At 38.8% G+C, this 9,474-nt stretch overlaps 1 protein-coding gene across 1 annotated transcript in view; it reads left to right on the top strand.

Moving 5' to 3' along the window:
- Positions 1 to 368: 368 nt before the first annotated feature.
- LOC127880983 (uncharacterized) overlaps positions 369 to 9,474 on the top strand; it is a 20,399-nt gene continuing 11,293 nt past the window's right edge. Inside the window, exon 1 of the mRNA XM_052428540.1 lies at positions 369 to 481. The gene's annotated coding sequence lies outside the window, so the exon portion shown is untranslated. The remainder of the gene's footprint in view (positions 482 to 9,474) is intronic.

Below are 9,474 nucleotides of genomic sequence, written 5' to 3'. Positions count from 1 at the left end.
TAGGGACACTGACAACTTTTGTCACAGATACATTCCGATCGTTTGCACTTAGCAAGTGAATGCTTTTATATGTTGAATATTTGACAGCCCATTTTTGTAGTAAAACCTCAATGAGTCGATGTCGTAACCCTTGTCATGCATAAAAATACTTTATATTGATCCACTGATCAATCATTCGGTCACGACACAATATGATGGTCTTATGTTGGCTATGTTAGTCAATTGTCCAAGTATCTGTTTTGTAACTAGATCTAAACGAATTGCATATCGAGCCAACTGATTTCTCTGTCCTGATTTCAAGGCCATTATATTTGTTGATTTCATTGACACTGGATTCCTTGAGAGTGCGACATCTGATGACATCGTGTTGTGTAACCTGAGACAGATTGGACACGGATGCCTTGTTATCAGGTCACCGATGCCAACTACCGTAACTTCGACTGGTGAAATGGCGATTGGCGTAGAAAATAATACTTTATAGGTACGATAAAGTTATTTTTATTCAGCACGTTGTTATTATAATTTGGTGCAATAAAAATGCCAACTGGGTAAAGGCTGAGCGAAAAAATTTAAGAAAGCTATAGTTGCAAATTATCCGTGTGTAAACTATACCAGCCTCTTTTTGGACGAACAAAGAAGCCAGCAGCAGCGTGGTTTTTCTCCAAGACTTTCAGGAATTTTTTCGGCATTGCGTATCGGTTTTTATTATTAATTTATTCAGTATTTGAGCATTGTGCAATCATAATTTAGCTGATCGGCAAAATGTGATTTTTTAATATTAAATACATGTATTTGTAGCATCCAAAACCATATTCCTTTGTTCGTTCTATTTTTAGCAGTGCGCGTGCTTGACCTACTTTGATGCATATAAACAAAGCATTTCAAAACTAACTGCTGGTAAATGGGAATTTGTTTCATTAAAAATTACTGAGCGATCTTCGTAACGATGTTTAATACTCCTATTTTAGGTCACTCTATTACCAAACGCCTAACGAGATGGTGCATACAGAACAGTTGTACTAATATGAATTTTGATTCACAGCACATACAAGTTTACTGGCATGGAGTCGGAGGGGCTACAATTATGCACCCAGACAAACCCCAGTCTGTCTGGACAGATGCTCATCTTGTCAGTGACTTAAACATCAATATTGTTTTCCTTGATATAGGCAGTAATGACCTTTGCAGTATGAGGATTGCTCCAGCAACATTGGCAGATACTATTTTTGCATTTGCATGCTGGCTTATTCAACAGGGCTGCAATCGTGTCATGATAGGTGAGATACTTCACCGAAAACACGGAACATTGTATAATGCAAGGGTTGATGAAACCAACCAACGTTTGCAGTGTCTTTGTGCAGACCGAGAGTCTGTACATTTCTGGCAGCATAATTTCAATAACTTTAACAGACGCTTTCAGCAGGAGTTTGTTTCATCAGATGGCGTGCATATTGATTCAACACTTGGTATGCGAAGATATTATCGTTCTGTTAGAGGCGCTGTTCTTTTTGCAGCTCACAGTCTGTGAATGTGAGTCTTCCAGAACAGCAGTCAAACATATAAAATGTGCAGTATTTGCTTGCAACGATATTCATGGTTGTATTTCAGCACCTTTATAGTGTTTGCAATTTGGTATCTGACAGTACAATCAGGGGCATTGAGAGTAACTTCCTAGTCCACACAACACTTGTAGGCAGAGTGTTAGTATCAGCGTATCATACGATAAACTCTATATAATATTTGTGCCAGCAGCATAGCATTTCCATCATTATTACAGTGTTGATCATTACCTTAATAAAAGAGCCTTTTTTGGTATGGTGTTCTATTTACCACTTTCCATCCAAGTATCCTGCTCGTTACTTGAGTATACCGGTTTCCTATTTGAGTATCTGGTTTAACACTTGTACTAGCTGCTTTATGTAACCAATACCCATTGGTTCTTGTGTTTAACTGTGTCCTATGTTACACATGTCATTTTTCAGTATCCTGATTGATACTTGTGTCCTATTAAACACGTAACTTTTTTCAGTATCCTGATTGATACTTGTTTATACTTGTGTCCTAGTAGACACTTAACTTATTTAAGTATCCTGATTGATACTTGTGTATACTTGTGTCCTATTTGACACTAAACCTGTATCAATATCCTGATTGATACTTGTGTCCAATATGAGCCTATTTGGCCACATATCCTGTTTTTGACGATGCTGGAACAGCAGCGTCTAAGGTTTGATAACCAGTAAAAAAGTTCTTTACAATGGCGACCTATGTAAAAGACCGAGCCAGTCCGATTGAGATAACTCGATTTTTCAGTTACTTCCCTTGGCATTCGCCACTGCGTAGGAGATTGCTCGTTGATTTTCATTGATAACATTCTCCTAGCAGAGTTGTCGTTCGTGTTGATAAAGGTAAATATTAATAGAACAGCATATCCTGGGGAAACAGATTCAATAAGTTTATCAGAACGTTAATTTCAAATTAGTAATTTTACATCCATTTTATTTTTATTGACCAATGAAACAACTATATATTTTCTCTATTTTGTTTGATATTTGTTCTCGATTTAGTAAATAAATTGCGAATAAAAACATGTAAAATTAACTTTTTACGTGATCACAAAACTAAAGAATGCGAACAATTTCGAACCTGCAAATTGTAAACGCTGCACTGCTATGATATATATAGATAAAACAACATTTCTTTGCGTAATTGTCCGTCCCGCTAGCGCAGTGGAAAGGCCGTTCGCTTTTTCACCCAATCTCTTGCACGACGGTTACATTACATTCACCTCTGTGTTGGGCTCAGAACGGACTATTGTTATGAAAGCGTCTCATTCATGTCATGATCATACCAAGCGTTCATAATTGAGGTTACAGTATACTAAACACTCTATTGAACGACGGTTACATTGCATTCACTGCATTAAAGAAAACCATCTCATACCATGATATCTTATATCAGTCTTAATTCATTATTATAAAATTGATATGGTTTTTTGTTGTTAAGAAACCAACATACATACACACGTCGAAGCAATTCCTAACGTCACTCAATAAACATTATGTTCAATTATTTACATATGTAAAGTGCGTGGAATGATTCCATCTGCGTAAATGGGCAATACAATAGTTCCAAAGAGTTGCATTAAAACTCGCAAGTATTTGCACGATTTATCGTACATTTAAAAGTGATATTTCTTAATTTAATGCATGCGATCTTAAATATCCAATCAAATATACATTGAATGCGTTTGTTCGGTTTTAGCTATTTTATAGACAAAATGGCGTGCTGAGCCTTTTGCAGAGTTGTATGTGAGAGCAAGGAACGACAACTCTGCGCGGAGATTGTTTTTCACCTTTACGACACCGGTTCGATTCCCGCTCCCGGCGCAATGTTTTGTCTGTTTTGTTGTCACCATTCCGGACAGGTTTTTTTTCCGATTAATCTCATCCCCCCCCCGCAGCATTTGACCATATAAAAAAATAAAAAGTATTTCAGTACAAAACAAATAGCTGGAAATTGCAGCTATCATTCAAAGTTCGTCCCAACTGTCGTCAATCTAATCTTATTAGGTAGGACTGCTGGACACATTCCGGGTCCCAACATTATGCAGCCTCAGCGCGGAGATAACTCTTTACCTTGGAAAAACACAAATACACACACTGGGTGCAGCCTAGGCGCGTATAGACTCAAACAAGGCAACAAACTCAAGTGCGGGCACAATCATTTAAAATTTACATATTGAATGCGATATTCTAACAGAAATTACACAACCACCTAAGTGTACATACCATGTTTTATATTCCGTTCGATCGTTAGATTTCAGCATATACATGTATAAGGTCATTTCGCTATTAGTTAAATTATCCATATGTTCGTGGGCGAACTCGGATAGTCAAGTGCTCATACGATTGAGCTCACATGGTCCGGCTATGTGCTCATACCTACTTTCGAGAATCATCATGAAGGTATTGCCATACTTAATGAACAAGAATGTGACCCGCCTCCCAGTTTCGCTCAATGGGTCAAGTTACCCACGGGTACTACTTCCCCGTACCCCAAAACTTTTTTTCGTACCAAAAATGTTTCGTACGCAAATTTTTTTCGTACCAATTTTTTTTTCGTACCCAAAATTTTCGTACCCAAATTTTTTATCGTACCCAAATGTTCGTATCAACAAAATCAATTGTGGTGATATAGATAAACTTAAATTGATGTTTTATATCCATCCTCTTCAAAAGCATCGTCACACCAGTACTGCCAGTACTTTGATTTAATACTGTTAGCAGACAGTATACATGCTCATACAGTAAACACCTTATTGTCCGAATAACTGATTGAAGATGTTTGACATTCCACATGTCATGTAATCGGCATATAAACAAATGCTATCCATAATCTAGTGCAGTGCATGTTTTCTGCCTGTTCATTTTCGTCTTTTTATGTCCCCTACTATAGAAGTGGGGGACATATTGTTTTTGCCCTGTCTGTTGGTCTGTTGGTTGGTTGGTCTGTTGGTTGGTTTGCGCCAACTTTAACATTTGCAATAACTTTTGCAATATTGAAGATAGCAACTTGTTATTTGGCATGCATATGTATCTCATGGAGCTGCACATTTTGAGTGGTGAAAGGTCAAGGTCAAGGTCATTATTCAAGGTCAAAGGTCAAATATATGGGTCAAAATCGCTCATTTAATGTACATTTTTGCAGTATTTCAATATTCAAGATAGCAACTTGATATTTGGCATGCATGTGTATCTCATGGAGCTGCACATTTTGGGTGGTGAAAGGTCAAGGTCAAGGTCATCCTTCAAGGTCAGAGGTCAAAATTATGTGGACGAAATCGCTCATTTTATGAGTACTTTTGCAATATTGAAGATAGCAACTTGATATTTGGCATGCATATGTATCTCATGGAGCTGAACATTTTGAGTGGTGAAAGGTCAAGGTCATCCTTCAAGGTCAGAGGTCAAATATATGTGGCCCAAATCGCTTATTTTATGAATACTTTTGCAATATTAAAGATAGCAACTTGATATTTGGAATGCATGTGTATCTCATGGAGCTGCACATTTTGGGTGGTGAAAGGTCAAGGTCATCCTTCAAGGTCAAATATATTGGTCAAAATTGCTCATGTAATGTCACTTCTGCAATATTGAAGCTAGCAATTTTATATTTGAAATGCATGTGTATCTCATGGGGATGCACATTTTGAGTGGTGAAGGGTCAAGGTCAAGGTCATCCTTCAAGGTCAAACGTCATATAGGGGGACATTGTGTTTCACAAACACATCTTATTCAGATTAGTATGCCTAAGGCAACGCCATCCACTGCCAAGACCGGTAAGCGGAAGGCTTCTTCACCGCCAGAGGCGCCCCAATCCAGGATTGCAAAGCTGATGGCAGATGCCCTTAGTAAAGATGAGGGAGTCCTGAAAGAAATTAGCCAACTCATCCTCCAGAAGAGTGATGGGACATCAAACCAGGCGCCTGAAGCGGAACAGGCGAGTGACGACGAACAGCCGTCTGAGCAATCAATTGAAGAGGATTTGACATCGGTGACCTCAGACAACAACGAAGGTGTTAATTTAGGACTTTTTTCCACTGTTCATCCTCCAATTGATGTCAAAATGCGTAAAGCCATCATGAACAAAGAGTATATCGATTTGAGTGAGCTAATTTTTGATCACCAAACAACTGAGACCACAGTCATTAAACGCAGTGACAACCAAATATCAACTTCCGTTCAAAAATCAGCCCCTAAGACCATAGCAAACATAATCACATGGTGCCGTGCTTCCCAACGTTTTGCCGATGTTTATGTTTCCAAATATCCTGAGGAGACATCAGGCCTGTTCCAATACATGTCAATCATTTAGGACCTCGCACAACACTCACCAAACTGGGTCACATACGACATCAAGTTCAGACAGCTTTAAGGCACTGCAGCCACTTCCTTGGGGAACCCTACACACAGAGACATTCCTGTTTTGTTCCATAAAGAAGACAAAATCTCACTCTAATTTTCGTCCCTTTCCTTCCAACTCCAGAACTCCAATGCCAACCTACATCATGCGCCGAACAGGTTACTGTTGGGACTACCAACAAAAATCCCAATGCCTTAAAGGGGCCTTTTCACAGATTTTGGCATTTTTTTAACTTGTGTGATAAATGTAAACATTGGATCATAAAAGCTCCAGTAAAAAATCAAGAAAAAAAATTAAAAAAGGAAAAGAACATTGCCCAGAGCAGGTTTCGAACCAGTGACCCCTGGAGTCTTGCCAGAGTCCTGAAGTAAAAACGCTTTAGCCTACTGAGCTATTCCGCCGAGTACACATTCTTTATGTATTTTATACCTTATATAAGCAATCTTCGTAGTTTCACAAAATTTAACGACAAAAACAGAACTCTTCAAATTATTCAATCGTTTCGCGTTGCAACGCTTTATAATTTTTAGGTTTTAAAATCGTCAAAAGATGCATATAATGGCTATATTAGAGCATGGTTAATGTTCAGTATTACTGTTTCCTCACAAATATCATAACTAAAACGAAAACTTGCGAATCTGAAACAACTTCTTTCAATTTTGTCAATTTACCAAAGCGTGAAAAGATCCCTTTAAGCCCAAATGCTCACAATTACACCAGTGTGGGAACTGCGACCAACCACATGGCGCACACAGATGCTTCAAACCTGTCAGGCCCTACCATGCAAATAACGCTAACACACCAACGGCAAATTTCAAAAGAACAGCCAGTAAAGCCCAAATTCCACAGTCTAAATACATTTCAATTACCTTCACCCATATCGGCCGACAAACTGTTACCATATCTGTCTGGTTATGACCCCAATAAAAAACAAAAATTGATTGACGGATTCAAAAATGGGTTTTCACTTGGCACAACATCTCCTATACCATCATGGTTGCATAAAAACCATCAATCTGTGAACAATCACAATGAACTTGTAAAACAAAAAATTATACAACACATAAAATTGAGACGTGTTAAAGGGCCATACTTGACACCTCCATTGGCCAATTTTTTCTGCTCCCCCTCGGTGTTGTTCCCAAAAAGACTCCTAACACTTTCCGTATAATCCATGACTTATCCTTTCCTAAGTGTGGTCAATCTGTCAATTCGGCTATCCCATACGAAAATGCTATGGTTGCACTTCAGACCTTTGACCATGTTGCAAGATTGGTTTTGCAGGCTGGTAGAGGCTCCTTGGTCGCTAAGGCGGACATTGAAGAAGCTTTCAAAATAATACCGATTTCACCAAAAGACTTCCATAAACTAGGGTTCTCCTTCAATAACTGTTTTTATTTTGGAACAGTTTTACCATTTGGGGCATCTTCTTCAGTGGCGATTTTCTAATCTTTCTCACAAGCCTTACAATGGGTTTTACAACACAAATTAGGGGTTCTTCGTGTATCTCACATTATTGATGACTTCATCTTTTTAGGACGTAAACAAACAAATGAGTACCAAATCGCCCTTGATAGTTTCATGCACCTCTCAAATGACCTTGGCTTACCAATTAAACATGCCAAAACAGTTTTTCCCACTACATCAATAGAAGTTCATGGCATAAATCTTAACACTGATGCACTTTCAGCCAGCTTACCCCCAGACAAGATATGTGCACTAAAGGTACTTATTGCTAAATATAAACATTGTCGTAAAGTGTCCTTAAAAACTCTACAATCCATCCTAGGCCACCTAAACTTTGCATGCAAGGTAATTAAACCAGGTCGTTGTTTTCTTCGCAGACTATATGATCTCACTGTCGGTAAGACCTATCCCAACCATTTGATAAAACTAACAAAAGAATGTCGAGCAGATCTTCAACTCTGGAACACTTTCCTCGAAAAATACAATGATTGCACACTACTGACAAATGACCGGTTTGTCACTTTAATTTCTTTAAAGCTATTTACTGATGCATCTGGTTCAAAAGGCTTTGGATGCACACACATGAACTCTTGGACATATGGAGAATTTCCCACCCCTGCCAAATGTCATCATATCAATGTTCTGGAAATGTACCCTATTGCTCCTGCTGTGTCATTGTTCGGACAGACATGGACAAACAAAAACATACTGTTTATATGTGACAAATTGTCTGTGGTCTTTTGCCTTAACAAAAAATCATCTAAAGACTCTGTTATGATGCGACTCTTCCGGATTATTGTCCTGAAATCACTACAACACAATTTCTGTTTCATAGCCAAACACATCAAAACCACAGAAAACACTGTATGTGACCTGCTTTCTCGCTTACAGGTTCAACAAGCACGGGAAGCAGCACCATACCTCGACCCACATCCCTTACCTATCCCTCTGGATCTTTATCCCCTAACCTTGCTGAAGTAGAACAGCAATTACTGGAGGCATCCTTGGCACCAACCACACGCCACTTCTACCAGAAATGCTGGGATAATTTTTCGCACTGTGTCTGTCAAATTATTGGTGCAACTTAAAACTTTCCAGTCCAGTCTAAATTTGTTTCTCAATATGTTGCATACTTGTATACACAGGACCTGGCCCCAGCCACAATAAGCAGCCACCTTTCTGCCATTTCCTTTTTTCATTCTATAGCTGGACATTCTGACCCTTGCAATACAGATATTATTCGTAGAATGACTGCAGGATGTCGTAAATTACGTAAACAACATGACAACAGACTCCCCCTGCTTTTGACACACATTCAGTCACTTGTGCACGCAACTTTTCACATTCTCAGTGGTTCGCCCTATCAACAAGCAATGTACCAGTCGATAATCCTTCTCGCCTTCTTTGGATTTTTTCGGATTGGTGAACTATTGCCAGCCACTCCATCCAAGAATGATTCAGTGGTGCAATTTGGACACATCACATTACAATCAAAAGCAATCCACATTGAATTCCATTATTACAAAACCAAAAAATATGACAAACCTGTAAAAATTATAATTCAAGCACAAAATTCAACATGCCCAGTCAAAGCTCTCAAAGCATTTTTAAAAATGCGTGGTTCAACACCGGGACCACTCTTCATTTCATCCATCTCGGAACCCCTCACACAAAATGCATTCCGAACAACATTCAAAACCTTGTTGTCCTTTTGTCAACTTCCAACCACCAAATATAAGCTGCACAGTTTTAGAATCGGTGCATGTACACAGGCCGTTCTTGCAGGTGTTCCAGAACATCAAATCATGCTTATGGGCCGTTGGCGTTCCAACGCTTTCCGGCGCTACATAAGGGTTCCAAATATTGGTTTAAACCCTATTCGATCTTAAATGCTCACACACACTCTGGTTATTGCTTTGACTCAAACTATACTTAACATTTGAGGGAAGTCATCATGGGATGCTTGTCTATTTTGCATTGTACATATCCAATGTTTCACTATTTTTACTACTTTAGGGCAAGCATCATGGGATGTTTTGGCCAATCCTGTTAGGGCAATCATCATGGGATGTTTGTCCATTT

The sequence above is a fragment of the Dreissena polymorpha genome, chromosome 5, assembly GCF_020536995.1.
Source record: "Dreissena polymorpha isolate Duluth1 chromosome 5, UMN_Dpol_1.0, whole genome shotgun sequence".
Classification (NCBI taxonomy): Eukaryota; Metazoa; Mollusca; class Bivalvia; order Myida; family Dreissenidae; genus Dreissena; species Dreissena polymorpha.
Note: the sequence above shows the minus strand (reverse complement) of the source record. Positions and strands in the feature narration are given on the sequence as shown.